Here is a 21,594-nt window from a genome sequence, read left to right on the forward strand (position 1 = left end):
TTTTCAGAGTTGTAGGAGCGCGCAGTTGTGCGCATTTCTCCAAGAAGTGAGGAGCCAAACATCTACCTTCATTGTTGAGCTCATAGCCCAGGAACAACACTGTATACTCTGCAATGTGAGAATTTGCAAAGTTAAATTTGTAACCAAAGTCCTCAAAGTTACAAATTATGCGGTCAATGCAACACAGATGCGCCCCAAGTTCGTCGTCTGTGAGATATATGTCATCCACATACGAACACCCATCAGTGTTCATTCTCTCTAAAAGAGAGACTATACGGGCAGCAAACATGCCTGGACTATCCTTATAGCTCATCGCTAAGCGTTTAAATTGGCCCTGTTTGCTGCCACAGGTAAAACTGGTGCACTGGGAACTCAGTCCGTCCAAATTGTGGGCAAAAAAAATGTTGGATATGTCAAGTGTAGTTTTAAAATATTTTTGCACAAGACTATCCACTAGAGCAGAGCCGTGAGTATTCTGTACTGCACATGTAAGGCAATGCGAGTTCAAATGCCGGTAATCCAATACCAAACGGTACGAACCGTCAGGCTTGGTCACAGTAAAAAGAGGGTTATTCATCGGTGACACACAAGTTTCAATCACACCTTAATATTCCAATTGTTCAAGGATTTCCGCGACGGAAGCCTTAGCTTCACGTCGGATGGGATATTGAGGTGGAGGCTGTGGCATAGACTGTAAAGGAATCTCATGGTGCGGGGAAAATTTATCCCAACCACATTGTGTACGGTACAAAGCCGGCGCAAGAGTCTTAGCCCACTCTTCTGCAAAATTCAGCGCATGCTCTTTAGAGACTGTGTGCGCGAAACTAGGGAGGATTACCTCCTCCTCTCTCGGAGCTGCGAGCACAAAAGGTGGGGGCCAGTCAGCCTCCGCTAACAAAATATCATATGTAGTCGGAAGATTCTCCCAAAACACCCCATTGATTGTACGTTGTATGTCACCTTCAATTAAAAGGACACTTTCATAAAGTCTATCAGGGGGAGCTCCTCTAGTATCAGCTGTCTCCACAACAACATATTGATCAGTCGCTGTCATCTTCAGTAGCGGACACAGGGCCTCTCGCACTATGGTAATCTCCGAGCGCTTTCCAGCAAGGTCAGAGCCCATGTCTGATTCCGAAGCTGCATTCTCACTATCTGTGACAACTTTCTTTTTCTGAAACTGGGGTCTCTTCGGTGTTGAATCGTCCTGCTAGCCTTTACCATCTTTCGGGCGGGGCGGGTCGCGTCCTTGCTGGCCACCTCGATCTCTGCCGTCACCTCCACCACCGGTCGATGAGGCTGATGAGTCCTGAAAAGAACGAGGAGAGCGTTGTTAAGAAACCTGAAAACGATCAGGTGATTTTATCGTTGCACGATCGCGCAAGTCATAAACCCGTTCTGTAGGCGCAGGCACTGGTGATGCAGGTTGAGACTCCTGTTTCTGCTGTTGTTGTTTACCCTGTTTCTGTATTTTCGGCCAATTTTGTTTTTTGGTCTTGGGCTGATCGTCATTCTCTGCCTTCAGCCCTTGGGGTTGCTTTTTCTCCTTATTGGAAAAAGGCTTGAGACCCACGCTATTGCGGCCCATGGTTTTATAAGCCGCCACAATAATCCTCTGTAACTGTCGGGGGTTTGTTGGCATCGGGAACCGCCTGTAATGCATTGGAAACCTGAAAGTTCACTGCATCCCCCTTGACATTCGCAAGTATGAGATCGGAAACAACATCAAAGAGCCGCATAGGCGCATACCCAATTCAACCGCTGCCTCAGGTCCGTGCTCATCTTGAACACGCTTAATGACCATCGGAAGGACAGTCATGGACGGAGTGCCAAAGCACCTTGCATAAACTGCCGCAAAGATCTTCCCCCATGACTCACAGTCACCAATTTCTGGGGTCAAGTCCTTAGGCATGCTAATTGTCAGAATCCTGTGTTTTTCACCAGGAGTCGTGTTAGGAAATACTGCTTCCAGATGGTCAAACATTCTCGGCAAGCCAGAAAGGAAATTCGTCCTTATCCTGGTGGCGCTTGCCCATCACTACGTTGACCATTACAGGACTAAGTTTCATTCTGCCCTGTCCAGCAGGAAGCGCCGCACCTCCTGGGGCCCCGCCCGGGAGATTGCGGGTAATGTATTGCACCAAGACCTAAACACGCTAATCGCAACTACATGTAGTCGTCTTAACTCAGCAACGGAACACGCTCCATGCTGAGGATGAGGTGTAAATCCAGCCAAAACAGGCCATGTTGTGCCTGGAATGGACAAGGGACCTAACCTTGGAGCTGTTAAAGAGTGGGGTAGGACGCCATTAAACCAAACTCGGTGCTTCCAAGCGTTAATTGGAACCTCCTGTGTCCTATACGGAGCATATTCATTCGAAACAGCTGTGGCAGTGAACGTGTCGAACACGGTTGTATTTGCGTTTACAGCCGGGAAGGTCACCCATGGATAAAATATTTTGTAAGGGTAAGCCACTGCCGCACTCACCACCATGATTACAGCCATGCCATCCAAGGGGACATTATAAGTCTGCAAATGATTGCGCACCGCAATGCGACTATGTTGCGGAATGTCCACCGCGGCCATAGTGACACAGAAAGAGGAAGGTGCAACAAAAAGTACGTAGCACAACTGGGTAGTAATTCAAGGAAACCGTTTTGGGAGAATCAAGCTTGAAAGGACCTATATTAATATAGGCAGGTTTGTCCGACACTACTGTTTTCCGGAAACAATAGCGAAGGGTGTTAAAGACCAATATGAGCACTACTGAAGTGTCATGTAATAAGACCACCAACGATCAGGCGCCATGTAGCAGGGATTCTGCTCCTACACAGAACTGTGCATTGAGACTTAGAACTTCAGTGAATTAGGGTGTGCCAAAACTCACCTTAGTATCCAAAATACCCTACCAGACTAGCAATCAGTGTCTCATTGGTACTTACAAAACCCCAATGATTTAGACAACCCAGAACATGGACTTAGAACACCTCAGGTAACGTGAAACACATAAACACTCTTTCGTTATACTAACATATCAATCCAGGACGAGGAGTCAATGAGGACACGTGCAGGTTTGAAATGTTTATTTCTAATGCAGTGTTCCCAAACGCAGTATCTTAGCTAATACAAGCAAACATATTATAAAGATAAAGGTTATAAGCTTTTACTATTCCATAAAATACAAAGGGTGAAAGCATATTAAAATGCTAAAGGAAACATGTCTAAATAGAACCTCAATTTACCCTCCCTAGCTAGTATATTATATTATATCTACAGAAGGTCTCTTTGGGTTTAGAAGGGCGGGCCCATACCTTTAGGTTCAGTGGAAATGGATCACATCATCTCCTACACCAACACTCTGCATACGGATATTCATCAAGTGTGTTTCTCCTGCCTTGCGCAGTGCAATATCATTCGTGCCTAAAACCAAAGTTGGCCACAGCTGCATCTATATTATGTCTACTCTGTGCGCTGATCAATCCAAACAATAAGCGCTGTGTTGAGATAACCTTGAAGGCATCAGCACTCACTGTACAGACATAGCTTTCCCAAGTAAGGCTGATATTTATAAGAAAACATGTTATTCTCGTGTAAACCGACAGTCTGCTACCTAACTCCTGAGGCGGAAAGCCAGGAGCAACGCATGTTATTTTAAAAATTGCTATTGTTCCTTTAATTTGCTACTGCTTTTAAAGATTGCATTTTGCACTTTGGCATTTACCTTTTTCGCCGCACTGTCTTTGCCTGTTTATCCCGAGCAGCCGACTAGGTGCTGTCTCCGGGACAGACAGGGGGTCTGCCATCTTGGGGATAGCCCAAGGTTGGCGTTGCAGCTCCCTCGTGCACGACCCTTAGCACAGCTGATTACATTCCCAGCACAGTTTATAACTCGCGCTCTACTCTTCGCGCGCATAACCGACAGTCTGCTACCTACCTCCTGAGGCGGAAAGCCGGGAGCAACGCATGTTATTTTAAAAATTACTATTGTTCCTTTAATTTGCTACTGCTTTTAAAGATTGCATTTTGCACTTTGGCATTTACCTTTTTTTGCCGCACTGTCTTTGCCCGTTTATCCCGAGCAGCCGACTAGGTGCTGTCTCCGGGACTGACAGGGGTTCCGGCATCTTGGGGATAGCCCAGGGTTGGCGTTGCAGCTCCCTCGCGCACGACCCTTAGCACAGCTGATTTCATTCCCAGCACAGTTTATAAGTCGCACTCTTCTCTTCACACACATAACCGACAGTCTACTACCTAACTCCTGAGGCGGAAAGCCGGGAGCAACTTATGTTATTTTAAAAATCACTATTGTTCCTTTAATTTGCTACTGCTTTTAAAGATTGCATTTTGCACTTTGTTATTTACCTTTTTTGCTGCACTTTCTTTGCCTGTTTATCCCGAGCAGCTGACTAGGTGCTGTCTCTGGGACTGACAGGGGGTCTGCCATCTTGGGGAAAGCCCAGGGTTGGCGTTGCAGCTCCCTCCCGCACGACCCTTAGCACAGCTGATTTCATTCCCAGCACAGTTTATAAGCCGCGCTCTTCTCTTCGCGCGCATAACCAACAGTCTACTACCTAACTTCTGAAGTGGAAAGCCGGGAGCAACGCATGTTATTTTAAAAATTACTATTGTTCCTTTCATTTGCTACTGCTTTTAAAGATTGCATTTTGCACTTTGGCATTTACCTTTTTCGCTGCACTGTCTTTGCCTGTTTATCCCGAGCAGCCGACTAGGTGCTGCCTCCGGGACTGACAGGGGGTCCGCCATCTGGGGGATAGCCCAGGGTTGGTGGTACAGCTCCCTCGCGCAGTACCCTTAGCACAACATAAATGTGCATCCCCTCCCGGCCGTGCAGCGGGCGCGCCAAAGGCAAGCCAAAGGCAAGCCAATCTGCGCCCGTCCGTGACAGGCCGGGACCAGGCGCCACCCCACTAACCTCTTCCTGTTGAATATTCGTAGCACTGCTGGACCCCTTAGTCCTTCTATGATCAGACATCTTACTCAATTAAGCATTCACCAATCCCCACCTCCTATGCATTATAGGCATTCTTCACCCAGCCAATTTAAAGCTGATACTCAACAATTACATATCTACTATCTCAATACGAGATTGTTAGTAAAACATCAACTGGATATTTTTCTCTTCCTGGCTGATCAAAAACCTGATATCCTTTTACTTACAGAGACGTGGCTTAACGCGGACTCTTCACCAGACATCTTAGCAGCACTTCCTGAGGACTATTATATTTTGCAGGTAGACCTCATCCCAGGTAAAATGGGCGGTGGAGTGGCTGCCATCATTAACAAGCACTTAGCATTCACCAAATTGATGTCACTCGACCTCCCAGCAGCCGATAATATGGTGATTAGATTTGACTCTGGGCCATGCACTTTTATATGTGTATTGATGTATAGACCCCCTCAAAGTATGCACTCTTTTCGATTCTCTTTGTGTGGCCAGTTGGCTACGTTGGTCACCGATTACACTAGAATCTTGATGGTTGGCGATTTCAATTACTGGTTGGATAATAGGTCTGGAGACCCGGCAGCAAGCAAACTTGGGTATCTCCTCACAGGGCTTAATTTCAGCCACCATATTGACTCTGCAACCCACATTAGAGGGCACACGCTGGATCAGATCTGGAGTTCTAACCTTAGTGTCTTATCGCCCACGATTTCGCCGTGTATATGGTCTGACCATTTTTTGATTTAATTTTATATTTTCATCTCTAAACCTCTTATCAATACAGATATTAAAAAAAGGCATGATTAGGAAGTGGGGCTCTTTGGACACCTCAGCTTTTCTTGATAGTCTGCAGAATTCAGTCCCTGTCAATAATGACGACCTCGATCAATCTGTAGCTGACATCTCCGAATGGCTTGTTAAAGCTAGCAATATACACGCCCCTCTAAAAACGTCGAACACTTTGCGTCAATCTGACACTCATAAATGGTTTTCCCCAGACCTCAGGGCTAAGAAACTTATTGTACACCAGAAGGAACGCGAGTGGAGAAGGAACTATGATCCCTCTGGGAAGGCCCAATATTTGGCTGCCCGCTCTACCTATATGAAGGCCATTCTCTCAGCTAAAGCAGAATTCTTCTCCAACGGTATTGAAAATTCCATCAATAAGTCGAAGGACATCTTCTCCATCGCAGATAAGCTCACCAATCTGGCTAGAACCCAGCCCAAACCTAAAGCTACACAAGAATTCTGTAATACCCTCAATAAATATTTTCAAGAAAAGATTAGGCTCATTAAGTCCAGTATCCCAGCTACCCTTCCCATTCCCCATGATGCCACCTTCCCCCTCTATGAATCTTCCCTTGATTTCTTCCCCTCTCTGGATGCCCCGACCTTGCTCGCCCTGACGGCTAGGGTCAAGTCAGGCTCCCCTCGTGATTGTTGCCCACCTCAAATCTTAAAAAAGGTGATCACTGCCTTTCCCCTGCCCATATTGAGTCTTCTTAACAGCTCTCTAGCTTCGGGCATGGTACCAAGTTCCTTTAAAGAGGCTGTAGTGGTACCCTTACAAGAGAAGCTAGGCTTGAATCCCACTATATTATCGAATTACGGGCCTATCTCTCTGTTACCTTATTTGGCCAAAGTTTTGGAAGCTCACGTTACCACTCACCTCTCTAATTTCATGGAGAAGTCGGATTTTTTAGACCCTGCTCAAGCTGGATTTCTTCCAGCCCATTCTACCGAAGCGGTTATTACAGCAGTCCTGGACTCCCTACGCCATAATGCAGACCTGGGCATCCCCCAGGCTCTGGTTCTGCTTGATTTGTCTGCTGCGTTTGACACGGTCAACCATGACATCCTTCTCGACCGTGTCAAACTAGCCGGCATACGTGGCCTCGCCCATGATTGCGTTAGGTCCTTTCTTAGTGCTCGCTCCCAATCAGTAGGTCTTCCTCCCTTCTCCTCGCCTAAATTGCTCACTACCTGTGGGGTTCCTCAGGGTTCCTCCTTATCACCGATCTTGATCAATATTTATATGTTTCCTCTGCTGAACTCACTCATTAAAATCCTTTAAAGTTACCACCTTTAACTATGCAGACGACCTGCAACTCACCTTTACCATTGACGACTCCTAGAATCTGTCCTTCAATTTCAGTCCACCATGCTCTTTATAGGTCAATGGATGGACAGTAACCATCTCAAGTTGAACCCTGAAAAGACAGAATTGGTTCTTTTCGGCAAAAGTAAGTCTTTCTGGGGAGCACATTTTTGGCCTCCCAAACTCGGCCCACCTCCTAACCCATCAAAATCAGTGAAAAGCCCTGGGGTACTTATTGATGATGAGCTTTCATTGAGGCCTCAAGTTAATGCTGTGGTGTCATCTTGCTTTTTCCAGCCCTGGAAAATAAAGAAGATCAGCCGATTGCTCACCCAATCCGCCCTGACCCGGGTTGTATTGGCCCTGGTGTTGTCACATTTAGACTATGCCAACGCCATTTACCTAGGCCTCCCGGTTGCCCTTAGCAAGCAACTGCAGCTAGCTCAAAATCAAGCAGCTAGACTCATCTACTGTCTCCCTCACTGGCAATCTGCTAGACCGCTGCTTAAGCAACTCCATTGGCTTCCTGTTATACAGCGCACTCTCTTTAAAGCTGCCTGCATGACGTTCAAAGCCCTTTATGCTCGCAGTCCCAGGTTCATTCAGGAACGTTTGCCTAAATACACCCCTTCACGCAATCTTTGGTTGCTTCTCAAATCCTCTTGATTGTCCCCCGCTTTAAATTTCAACGTAAGGGAGGATGTAGGTTTGCCACGCTTGCCACCAAGCTATGGAATGCCCTCACTCTGGAGATCCGTTCTTCCACTACCCTTCTCCAGTTTAGGCGGCAACTTAAAACGTGGCTTTTTGTGCAGACGCTGGCGTAATTCTCCTTCTCCCTCCTGGGTTTAGTTTCTAGACCTGCCGGTTAGCGCCATGAAACCTTCGGGTGTACGTGCGCTGTATAAATTCTGGTTAAGATAAGATAAGGTAAAGCAAAATACCTAACTAGGCGAAAAGCATTAATAACAAAATGTGTTGCATGCAGAGGCAGCAGGAAAGGAAAAATGGCGTTCAAAACTCTAAGTAACACATGCCAACCTAACACAGTGCAAAGGGGAAACCAATACATAAGGCAGAACTTGGAATACAGTGGACAGGATATTTGGCATGTTTATGATGGTGTATCCCATCCACCAAGATCGTAATCAGTCCCTAAGTTCCACTGAATGACTGGAATATTAGTTTATTTGCTATTATCAAAGGTCTAATGTCAGAAATGGTGTTAATAATTTGAATGGGAACTCCTACACCAGGTCAGTAGCCACTGTTGTTAGATCAAAGCATAGTTCAGAGAGAATCGCTCCTCAACCCTGGCAGACATGGCACAAGAAGCAGGGACTTTTAAAGTTAAGAACACATCACAATTAAATCCTCAAATCAAGTTAAAAAAACAGAGAAAACATTTATTAGCAAAACATAACAAAGATCGCCAAAATAGATTAAAAGGAACTGGAGATTATTTGTTAAACTTTGAGGCAAAATGCGGAGGTCAGACATATCTAGCAGTTGCACTAGTCAAAGGTTAAGCCTTCATAATTAATCTCTAATTTCTGGGAAACCTTCTTTGGTTCAGTCCTACAGGCCCTAGCTCCTCTGTTTAGGCTTCTGGTACCACGTCTCTGCCTAGGCAGGTCTTCTGCAGGGTTGAGTTCTTTTTACTCAGCAGGGACTTCTATGACTAAGGAGTCCTTCCCCCTTTTTTTTACCTGAAGCACATAAACAGGAGGCCAACCACTAAAACTTTGGAGAGCAGTTCCAGCCCCTCAATACCATCAGTTCTCAAGTCCTTGTGCGGTGCCTCTTCTTCCAGCAGGAGTGAGACTTTTTCTTTCAGCTTGGAAATTCTTCTTCTTCAGATCGAGTCTTTCCATGTCCAGGATTATTCTGCAGAAATGGTGGATGATGTGCCAGGTTTATCCTGTACATATGCAGGTGATTGAAGAAAATCGGCTACCTAATCATAACTAGTTTCTTACAGTCCCCATGTCCTATTGCAGCAGTTCTTGTCTGTCTTACAGTAAATGCACCCAGGATCCCATCTATCAACATAGCATCCCAGCTAGACCTGCCTGCAGCTTACTAATCACTCCCCTACTGAATACTGGTTTCACCCTTTTACTGTGCTGAAGCATGATTATCTATGAGAGTCCTGGAGATGTAGACAGCAGAGAGATTGTGGGAGAAACTCTGGAATCAAGTATCTGTATACACCATCCACTCTGAAGTGTGACAGGTAGACAAGGCATAGATAGACACCTGTGAGCCTGAGTATTCTTGTTTGGTGAGGTTAATGGTTACCTCATTAAATTCCCACTAGGAAGTATGATGTTCATGATGTTTCTGAACCTCACAAGGGACATCAAAAGCTAATCACCTTCCTGGCATCTCCATTTCAAAACAGGTAGTGCTATAGCTGCCCTGTGTTCTTCCAACTGCTCCTGTCTGCTCCTACATAGCTATTGACTGCTGAGTGGTCACCAGTAACACCCGTTTGCCTTTACTGGACTCAGGGCAAGGCCTTGTTCTCTCAGCCAGGGTGGTTATCTTTCTCAGTGAAGGATTTGTATTCCAGCACTGGATGTACAAGCTCTGTTTCAGGCAGCCCTTGTGTATACAGTTGCATTTTTGATTACATAACTAAATATCTGATTTCAACATTATTTCACATTTTAAAAATTAAGCATGAAATAGCATTGAAGTTCTTTCATGAGGGGAGATAGTCAATAAACATTGTTATTCCACCTGGCCCATTTAGGAAAATGATAGACAGGCCTACACATTGAAGGAGCTTTTGATTTAATTTCACTGTGAAATTAAAATAATTAACGAATATAACCGGGGTAATGGTTTAATAGCCAACATTAGCAAAACAAAAATCATGTCCTTCAGGAGGAATGTACAGAAATTCAAATGGAAGCTAGGAAACAATACAGTGAAGTCAGTAAATTCATAAGTCAAGCTGGGATTTAATTTGGATAGGTGCCTAACACATGCACATTACCTTTATTCTCCAAAAACAAAGTCCATGACTGTCACAAAAGCGTTAAAACAGTTTGTGCAATCATACTTATGGCATTCCACCAGGCACACTATAACAGCCTATCGGGCAAAAGTGATTCCACTCCTGACTTACTCTTCGATAGTTCTAAATGAAATTAAAATATAACTAATTTTCATTCAAAAGATACACCATTTATTTAATCTATGAAATTCAACCCCACATGCAATGATCAGACTAGACTGAACCTTCCATCAATTGAGGTTGACTACCTGACTCAGAAAAATATTTCTGTAGTTGTGCCTCTTCAAACGTGGACTCCTTGAGAGGAAAGATATATCGGTCGACTCTTGCCTTTTCCCTGATCAGATCACTGCAGCTCTCGCAGATCATAATTTGCCATCCATTAAGGATCTTTTGTTGTTACCTCGGGTGACTTGCAAAAAACATATCAGGGAAGCCTCCCGGAGTCATTCCACTTGACAGACTTATTAAAAATATCAACCTACAAGCATACAGAGTGATGTCTGTAGTAAATATTTATTACCTTCCTTCAGGCAGCTATCTTTGGACACTTTAAAACAGGTTATCACAGCTTGTTTTCAAATACAATCAAACTCATTTATTGGGAATCTGACATGATTTTTGAAAATAACTTATAAACTAAAAGCAAAAGACAGAATAACTAATTAGTGTGCAAAAATAACAGCATAAATTGTGTGCACCGTAAAACAGCAGGACATATTTATTTATTGTGATCTCGATATATGATGATCTGTCTTAGAGTGATATTTTATTGTTAAATTTTTAGAGTTTTATGTTCTTTCAAATATGATATATTGTATTGAATGTTAAAACCTATGCAATAAAAATGTTGCAACTATAGTAATACTGTAAGGACACACCAACTACAATACCTAGGGCTTGATTACGCGTCTGGGGTTCGCAGACAGTCAAACTCCCAGGGACACGGCACTAGAGGTCTCCCAACCACCCTGTAACAATTTCATTGCAACTGCCATTTACTAGCAGTGGTGCGGCGGTGTAGAGGAAGGTATATGCTTGGCCGGACCATCGCTGTCCCACCAAAAATATCACAAGTTTGTGCTCCTCCACGGTTTTCATGTGGTTCTTCCTCCATGAAAACTCTGGCAGACTACAGGGCCCCCTTGTGCCTCTACAGCCTGGGGTGCATGCAGGGGGGCACAGGATGTGTCCCCTGTGTACATGCACACCAGTTCCTGCATGGCATGGCCTTAACAGTCCATGCTGTGCAGGAACTATATTTTGGCATTCCCATTGGGGTGGCCATTTTTGGAGGCATCGCCATGGGAATGCCAAAAAAAGCCTGCCAGACAGGAGCAAACTCCTAATCTGGCGGGCAGCCCGACCACGTCTTTAGCGGTGTGGCAGCTGGGCCGACCTGGCTCCGCACCACCAAACTCATTATCAGGTCCATAGTGTGCCCATTACTTTTATACTTAGCACCCTTCCCTGTTGTTTTACTGCAATGCATTTCAGCTGTGGCATACCTCAAATACAATGGTGTTCCTTGTAGAAATATATGTTTGTCACATATATGGGCACAGTAAACATACACTGCGGCCCACATATGAAATGTAACCTTCCATGACTTAGGTGTACTTTAGTATAGAAGCAGCGGTTCTGCCAAAAAAGGGGAACTACTTACTGTGAGCAAAGTATGTCCACAATAATTTGTCCCCAAAAATGTTTTGGGGATTATCAATTAATGATACATACAAACACACTACTAACAGAAATTAGAAATGAAAACAACACTATTTGTCTGAAAGAATAAGAATAATCGATATATTTTTAAATCAGTCAGTGTAACTTTATTTTGCAGATAAAATAACAGCATAAAAAGTATTTTGCAAACATACATTCATCTATAGAGATTTGTTCTAACATATAGTTAAAACATGATTTAAAATAACAATGTGGTTTTAAGGATAAAAAAGAAAAAAGTATTGAGAAACATTTCAATAATTCATATATATCTATACAGATTTCCAACAGAGCCAGTTTTTTAATTACATTTTAAAATCTGATAATAAATTCAACTTCCTACTATTTAAAACAGACAGAAACATGTAAAAGGGTCTGGCAATGACAGAAGATAATATAGGGCTACACAACATTGTCTAACATTCATTTTCCTGATAAGAGGGACTATAAATCTTTTCCTTTCCGTTTTGTAAAATTTACAGAACAAAAATGCAGCTCATTCTGAGACGATCGCTTATGACAAGGGCAAGGTAGAAGTGCACTAACCACATACATTTTGGACGGGTAGGATAGCATAAGAGGAATATAATTTAGGTAAAATCTCACTAAGATGTATCTGTGTTGGGGATGCAACCCAAATGTTAGATATGAGGACTTAATGTTAATTATGCTAGGTACTGTTTGATGATGTCGTGCTAGACAATTTGTTGTTTGAATCATACCTCTTTGAATTAAAATAAGATAATAAGCGAGTCTTCAGTTCCCTTTTAGGTAATGACATGCACAGTTCAGGATCCTCATATAGGTTACATAGGTCAATGTTCTAAGTTATTCCTGATATATTTTAGCCAGCTTATATTTCCTACAAAATCTAAATTCAGAGAATAGTTTATAATAGCTCTAGTTAAAGGGAGAGTTTCTTTTCGCCATACTGATTGCTACTTCAGAATAGGAGCAATCCGAATCTTGGCAGTAATATAGGGAACTCTCAGCTCCATGTGGCAGATATAATGAGAGCAAGATTGAGGAAGAGATATCACATTTTTCAAAAAACCATCCTCTATAAGCTGTACTTTAGAGATGTCAGATATACCCCAAACAGCTGCACCATAAGATGCAGCAGATAATGTGTTTGCCTCATAGACCTTTTTTATTATTTCAATTGGCTTAGTCCCAATTTTCTTCATAAATTTAAAAAGAGCCCCAATGTTTTTTCCTTCTATAGTCCTCTATTGGTGACCATATTTTTCCAATTGTTATCTCTGTCAAACATGATCCCCAAGTAATTAAAAGAATCTTCGACCTCTAACTTTAAGCCTTCAATATACAATCAAGGTTATATCTGCCACTTGGATCCTACCACAAAAACAAAGGATTTAGTGTAATTAATCTTCAGGTCCAAATTGTTCATACATTTTGAATACTCCTCTATTAATCACTGTAACGCATTACCGGTACGTGCAATAAGCGCGGCTTCGCCAGCATGGTGGAGTATAAGTACAGGGAAGGAGTTAATATAGGGAATATCTATAGTGGAACTTATAGTTAGTGCTACATATAACGGGTGCTACATATAACGGGTCAAATTAATTTATTTTGTTCAAAACTTTAATGTTAATGTTGTCACTTAGAAATGTACATAACTATAACATTACATTAACCGTTGTTTTTTTCACTGAATTTCTAACCTGACAAGACCACTACATTACTGCATATGCAATCACATGAATGACTGCTTGCATAACAGGTTATATGGAAATTTATTACAATTTGTATGATAAACAGCAGGTTAAGTTGTAACTCAATATGGCTGAGATACCCGCCACCCCCTCTCAACACAAATCCCGAAAGGAGGGAAACCGGAAACAGTTCTTAAAGTTTTTGGAAGAGGGAGGGAGTGACCCTCCCGGCCGTATTTATTAAAACAAAAAATTAAAACAGTTTCATATTAATGTACAATTTCATTACCACATTGCTATGTTTGGCTAACCTTAACAGATTCTCTAATACAGAGGTTCTCCTAGCCGAACTAACATCCTACAAAACATTTTCTTGAAATATTGAAATTGTACATCCTAACGTTTAAGGGCCAACGGCAAGGTCGTAACCGGTGTCAAGATCCCTAACCAGAAATACCCCCCCCACTTGGGAGGGGCGACAGCACTGAGGCGTACCTCCAGTGCAACTACCAATTTCCCTTGACTTGACGGGGGCACCAATAAACTCGACGCCAGTTAAAGGTCGTTCGAGGACTCGTGTGAGGTATCTAGAAGGTAGTGTAGACCTCCCCCCAACCCCACACAACTTACCACATCTGCCGTCGCAGTCGTCACTGGCCCCGGGAAATTCCCCAGGAGGGGGCTGTAACCCCTCCTGCACAGGAAGGGGCCTTGACCGCCTTTCCTTTTCTTTCGGCGACCCATCCTTAGAAGGGACCGCCTCCCCGATGAGGGGCCAAAGGCCACCTCCCCCGAGCGCTCCCATCCGTGTTGGGTGACGCCCACTCATAGGGATCTTCCAATTAGTGCTCACCGATCATGACCTTACCGCCCGACCAAAATAAATACGACAATGCTAACTAAACTAAAAATTACATTGGCCACTATGACCGAAAAAGGCATGCTTATAAATGGACACTAAATCCGAATTTCTTTAATCAAAAAACTTACATAAAATAGACCATTCTTTATTACACACTCAACATCAACACGATAATACCACAACCTGTAAACGAAATAGAATTATCGATCAATTTTAATACAAACAAATGGCTGTCTTCAGGGGCTGGTGGGTGGGTCAAAATTGGCTCTTCGTTCCGTCTCGAGCTCACGTGCAGCGAGGAGGTGCAGCTTCAGAGCACAGGAACAAGAGGATGACTTCTGGTCTTGCGTCCCTTTTTATCCGTCTTCAGGGCGGGCGTAAACCCGCCCCTGCCTGCCCCGAGGGCGTGGCCAGCCGCGTCAGTGTCTAGGCCAGCCCACTCTAGGGCGGGAAAAAGCGCGCCCCGGCTACGCCGCTTCGGGCATACCAGCCGGGACGCGCCTCCCGCCCAAAAATGGCTTCCCGGGGGGATCGAGGTACTCTGCCATACGTTCGGGGGGACTGAGTGGTCGCCCCTTTCCATATGGCTGAGATACCCGCCACCCCCTCTCAACACAAATCCCGAAAGGAGGGAAACCGGAAACAGTTCTTAAAGTTTTTGGAAGAGGGAGGGAGTGACCCTCCCGGCCGTATTTATTAAAACAAAAAATTAAAACAGTTTCATATTAATGTACAATTTCATTACCACATTGCGATGTTTGGCTAACCTTAACAGATTCTCTAATACAGAGGTTCTCCTAGCCGAACTAACATCCTACAAAACATTTTCTTGAAATATTGAAATTGTACATCCTAACGTTTAAGGGCCAACGGCAAGGTCGTAACCGGTGTCAAGATCCCTAACCAGAAATACCCCCCCACTTGGGAGGGGCGACAGCACTGAGGCGTACCTCCAGTGCAACTACCAATTTCCCTTGACTTGACGGGGGCACCAATAAACTCGACGCCAGTTAAAGGTCGTTCGAGGACTCGTGTGAGGTATCTAGAAGGTAGTGTAGACCTCCCCCCAACCCCACACAACTTACCACATCTGCCGTCGCAGACGTCACTGGCCCCGGGAAATTCCCCAGGAGGGGGCTGTAACCCCTCCTGCACAGGAAGGGGCCTTGACCGCCTTTCCTTTTCTTTCGGCGACCCATCCTTAGAAGGGACCGCCTCCCCGATGAGGGGCCAAAGGCCACCTCCCCCGAGCGCTCCCATCCGTGTTGGGTGACGCCCACTCATAGGGATCTTCCAATTAGTGCTCACCGATCATGACCTTACCGCCCGACCAAAATAAATACGACAATGCTAACTAAACTAAAAATTACATTGGCCACTATGACCGAAAAAGGCATGCTTATAAATGGACACTAAATCCGAATTTCTTTAATCAAAAAACTTACATAAAATAGACCATTCTTTATTACACACTCAACATCAACACGATAATACCACAACCTGTAAACGAAATAGAATTATCGATCAATTTTAATACAAACAAATGGCTGTCTTCAGGGGCTGGTGGGTGGGTCAAAATTGGCTCTTCGTTCCGTCTCGAGCTCACGTGCAGCGAGGAGGTGCAGCTTCAGAGCACAGGAACAAGAGGATGACTTCTGGTCTTGCGTCCCTTTTTATCCGTCTTCAGGGCGGGCGTAAACCCGCCCCTGCCTGCCCCGAGGGCGTGGCCAGCCGCGTCAGTGTCTAGGCCAGCCCACTCTAGGGCGGGAAAAAGCGCGCCCCGGCTACGCCGCTTCGGGCATACCAGCCGGGACGCGCCTCCCGCCCAAAAATGGCTTCCCGGGGGGATCGAGGTACTCTGCCATACGTTCGGGGGGACCGAGTGGTCGCCCCTTTCCATATGGCTGAGATACCCGCCACCCCCTCTCAACACAAATCCCGAAAGGAGGGAAACCGGAAACAGTTCTTAAAGTTTTTGGAAGAGGGAGGGAGTGACCCTCCCGGCCGTATTTATTAAAACAAAAAATTAAAACAGTTTCATATTAATGTACAATTTCATTACCACATTGCGATGTTTGGCTAACCTTAACAGATTCTCTAATACAGAGGTTCTCCTAGCCGAACTAACATCCTACAAAACATTTTCTTGAAATATTGAAATTGTACATCCTAACGTTTAAGGGCCAACGGCAAGGTCGTAACCGGTGTCAAGATCCCTAACCAGAAATACCCCCCCCACTTGGGAGGGGCGACAGCACTGAGGCGTACCTCCAGTGCAACTACCAATTTCCCTTGACTTGACGGGGGCACCAATAAACTCGACGCCAGTTAAAGGTCGTTCGAGGACTCGTGTGAGGTATCTAGAAGGTAGTGTAGACCTCCCCCCAACCCCACACAACTTACCACATCTGCCGTCGCAGACGTCACTGGCCCCGGGAAATTCCCCAGGAGGGGGCTGTAACCCCTCCTGCACAGGAAGGGGCCTTGACCGCCTTTCCTTTTCTTTCGGCGACCCATCCTTAGAAGGGACCGCCTCCCCGATGAGGGGCCAAAGGCCACCTCCCCCGAGCGCTCCCATCCGTGTTGGGTGACGTCCACTCATAGGGATCTTCCAATTAGTGCTCACCGATCATGACCTTACCGCCACAGGCCGGATAGTTGACCGGCTATCCGGACCCCCCACAAAGCTCCTACCTAAAGGTCATGTTTTAAAGTTTTTAACCATGCTAAGAAGTCTCCTATGAGTAACTCATTCCCCACCCGAGACAAATGCACACCATCCCCCAAATACATACTGTCATCATTAATACAGCCATGCGAAATAGAATGCAATGTCCTGGAACGGAACAACCTACTCACTTTGTTATTAAGCTTCCTAACAGAATGATTCAAAGCAGGAATAGAAATAGCCCCCCGCCACACCTTTCGTGGGATCATATGGGACCACGCGATTGTGCACCCCGGAACTCTCCTCGCCAACCAACTTACGGTGGAAAGCATTGCCTCCAGGAGAAGTCGTCTACCGGTGGTGACCAAATCATTGCCCCCTAAATGTACTATAACTATAGACGGCGGTGACCTCGTCCGCCCTAACAAACCCTCGAAAAATGTTTGAAACTGGTCAATACAGAGACCGCCTCTTCCGTAGAAGGACACCCTGTACCCGTATTCCCCAGCTACGTGAATCATGTCACCTGCTTTGAATACGTCCGCGGCACGCCTCACGTATGAGTGGCCCACGACCCACACCTCCTTTTTCACAGCCGGTGATGTCTGACCGCTGGCCCGGTGTTGGGTCGACTGCATAGTCCGCCCCGCCTCGTAGGCTTGCGCAACTGAAAACCAAACAAAAACAAGAAGCGTGAGTACATTATTACAGCTTCACAACATGTGCAACCGCACATATCTCTTATAACAATTGGAGGACCAACGCCCCACTCGTTTCACTTGTTCAACATTAAGACCCCTGGCTGTAGCTTCTGTAGCAGCCCCTATCCGAAAGGAATGGGTCCCAAATTCGCCCGGGTTCAAGCCCGCAGCGGCAATTGACATCGCAAGCACCCGCTGAAACTGAAATTTTGTCAGTGGGGTGGCGTCCGCGTGTCTCAACAAAGTCCCCCCCCATGATGCCACCCTTCGTGCTAGGTAGTCTTCTAAACACTTTACCGGACACATGGAGGACCCGGGAATCCTGCGTATGATTATGCAGTCACCCATCCCATCTTGATCGGTCTTGGACCTGACAAAGGAGACAGTCATCGTCTCTCCTCTGATCTGAACGTGTTCCTGGCACAAACCCCCTGCCACATCCAGTTTGTTCCTTGCCACCAGTTCGCTTACCCTCATCGCCCCGTGAAATGCCAGCGTAAAAGCGGCTCGGAACAACACCGTCTCAAACTGAGATGAGCATGTAGCAGGGAGTGTGGCCAGCAACTGGGACAACCTATCCAAACCTATCGGGCGCCTCTCATCTACTCTGCGACCCTCAAGGCGTTGCCACCCACGCAGCGCTTTCTGTACCACGAAAGACGCTGTCGGGTCCTGGATACTATGAGCCCTGGCAACAAAGGAAATGGCAGCACGATGCCTCTGGGCCGTAGCCACCGATTTCCCAGCCCTACGTAAGGACATCAGAAAATTCACTACCCATTCCTCGTGGCCCCAAAGCCTCTCTCTATCAGTCCCCAAAAAGGCTAAATAGGCCCGAAACGCCCCTTCATATGCCTTCCTTGTCCTTGGTGCTAGACTCTCTCCCACGAGGTGACGAAGTTCGGGGCACCGAGAGACCAGAGAGCTTCGGGAAAGGGTGCCGGCTCTGGGTCCGCTGAGGGAAGGAAACCCGAGAAAGCCTGCATTTGAAAACGAGATAGTGCATCAGCCGCCTGATTCATCACCCCTGGGACATGTTTTGCTCTGAATAGCACATTCAGTTGCATACACAGTAAAACAATTTCTTTGAGCAGTCTTAAAATCAGTTTACAACGTGCTGCCTGACTATTGATGCACTCGACCACGGTCATATTGTCAGACCAAAATATCACAGAGTGATCTTTGAACCCTTCGGGCCAGGTTCTTAGGGCCACCAAAATGGGAAAAAGTTCCAGGAAAGCAATATTACTTGTCAGACCATTATCATGCCACCATGTCGGCCACCTTTGTGCCGACCATTTTGTGCCGAAGATGGCGCCAAAACCTATGCTTCCTGCTGAATCTGTCCATAGCCCCAGCTCTTCAGAGGACACGGCTGGTTTGTTCCAGACGACTCGACCATTAAAGTCCGCCAGAAATGCTAACCAGATACGCATGTCCTGGCGGACCTCAGCCGATAGTCTCGTGCGATGATGGCCCTCCTTTAGGCCGACCATCGCTTGGGCAATTGAACGGGAAAAGGGGCGGGCCATTGGTATCACCCTCAGGGCAAAATTCAACTGTCCCACCAACTGCTGTAACTGATGCAGCGTAACTTTAGATGCATTTATACACACTTGCAGGGCTGCCCTGAACCTCCCCACTTTGTCAGCTGGCAAACGAAAACAACCCTCACTGGAGTCTAACTCGATCCCCAGAAACTCGAGGCAAGTCGTAGGACCCACCGTTTTACCCGGTGCCAATGGCACACCAAACTGGTTCATTAACACACAAAATTCGGCCAAGGCCCGGCCACATTCGAGATCCCCGGCTGCCCCAAGAAACAGAAAATCATCAAGGTAATGCATTACATGTTGGAAACCCGTCTTCTTTGTGAAGACCCATTGTAGAAAACTACTGAATTTCTCGAAATAGGCACAGGATATAGAGCACCCCATCGGCATACACCTATCCATGTAATAATAACTCTGAAACATGAATCCCAGGAGACGCTGGTCGTCTGGGTGTACCGGGAGCAATCAGAACGCTGACTCGATATCTGACTTCGCCATCAGCGCCCCGGGCCCCAGGCGATTCAAAATGGCTACGGCCTCATCGAAGGATGCGTACCGCACCGAACACACTTCTGGATCGATTGCATCGTTTACAGAAAGACCACGTGGAGCTGACAAATTATGAATCAGTCGGAACTCACCTGGGTCCTTCTTGGGGACCACCCCTAAAGGAGAACAAACAAAATTCTGCACCGGGAGTACACTAAACGGGCCGGCGACCCGACCTCGAGTAACCTCTTTCCGGATCTTATCCTGTACTACGGTCGTATGCTGCAGGACGGAAAGTTGATTTTTGCACTTCTCCACACCCTGAAAGTCCCCTACCGGGATGCGGAAACCATACGAAAATCCGTTCCGCAGCACCCCAGCAGAGGTACGATCCGGGTATTCACTGAGCCAGGGAGTCATCGCCAAGGTATCAATCGGGGTTGGTAAACACGCCCCTCGGACTACATTAGACCTGTTTGGCGCCTCCTCTCCCCCCATTATCACCCGTTTTGGCTCTGCACGTGGACTCAGGATGGGACGACCCGCACCCACTACATTCATGTTTAAATTTACACGATCCCTGGGGCCTAGTGCATTTCCCTCTGTTGAAATTGAAGCAGAAACCCCTTTTTCCTGTATTGCCGGCAGGTCTCGAGTAATCGTCGGTACCCGTACCTGAACGAAAGGGCGTCCCCACATATTGGCGGGAGGATTCGCTAACATTACTTCCTACCAACGGCATTTTTAACATACCTGTCTCCTTCATTTTATCCCATGTCAAAGAATCATAACAATCCCAGGTTAAGCTTTTATTGTGCTCCTTCGCCTTTCTAAACAGATTATCGTAGCAGAACCAATGGTTACCCTGGTGTGATGTCGAGTACCCCATGATTCGCGACTGATAGGTTGGCAACTCGGAAAGCAACTCGGGCCTACGTTCCCCTAAAATTGACGTAAAAATTCCCCATGCCTTGCCCCAATTGCCAATATTCTCATTCACTTTAAAGGCGGCCATTTTTGCGCGCCAAACACTCGGATGCATGAGATCCTTCTGACCCTTAACATGCTCCACCTCATAATGATCAACAAGCAACGAGAAGATGTTCACATATTCCCCCGCCCAAATCTTTTCCTTAATTGCCAAAGGAACATGTTGACCCAACCTTTCTCTACGAGAGGGTGCTGACTCATCCCTCGCAATCGGCAATGGCCGCTTACCTGCACCGGACGCTGCCTCTGCGGTCGCAATCGTCCCTTGTGGCTTGTCTACTACTGCAGCCGGCGCGGACACCTTGGCTGCCTCCCGTTTCTCGCGCAATTGTTTCATCAGCGCCTGTGCCTCGGCAGCCGTGGCGCCCTCGCTACTGTCGCCCAACCACGCTGCAAGTTGTGCTGCCAGCTCGGGCGGCATATCCTCATTGGACACCGGGGTGACCACCACGGGAATCGGATTCCCCTCCGCCGGTACTGGGGTTGGCGCCTCGAGCGGGGTGCAGGGAACCGGGACGTCTCCCCCGGCTGGTCCCCTCCTTGGCCTCTTGGCTTTCCCTCCTGGAGCTGCTCCAGCCGACGGACGCTCCGGTCCCCCTTCCCCGTCTCGCTCCGCCACCCGCTTCTTCAGCTCGGTCATCTCCTTCATGAGGACCCGAACCATCTGTTCAGTCGTCATTCTCTTCCCGCCTTTCTTGGGCATTTCTCCGACAGAGTATCTGGAAGACAAAAGAAAGATTACAACGCTCAAAATTGGCTCTTCGTTCCGTCTCGAGCTCACGTGCAGCTTCAGAGCACAGGAACAAGAGGATGACTTCTGGTCTTGCGTCCCTTTTTATC

General features: G+C 46.3%; 1 protein-coding gene across 6 annotated transcripts in view; it reads left to right on the forward strand.

Moving 5' to 3' along the window:
* Positions 1 to 21,594, forward strand: part of LRFN5 (leucine rich repeat and fibronectin type III domain containing 5) — a 991,420-nt gene that overhangs the window by 263,023 nt on the left and 706,803 nt on the right. The gene's annotated exons all lie outside the window — the stretch shown is intronic.

Source organism: Lissotriton vulgaris, chromosome 9 (assembly GCF_964263255.1).
Source record: "Lissotriton vulgaris chromosome 9, aLisVul1.2, whole genome shotgun sequence".
NCBI lineage: Eukaryota > Metazoa > Chordata > Amphibia > Caudata > Salamandridae > Lissotriton > Lissotriton vulgaris.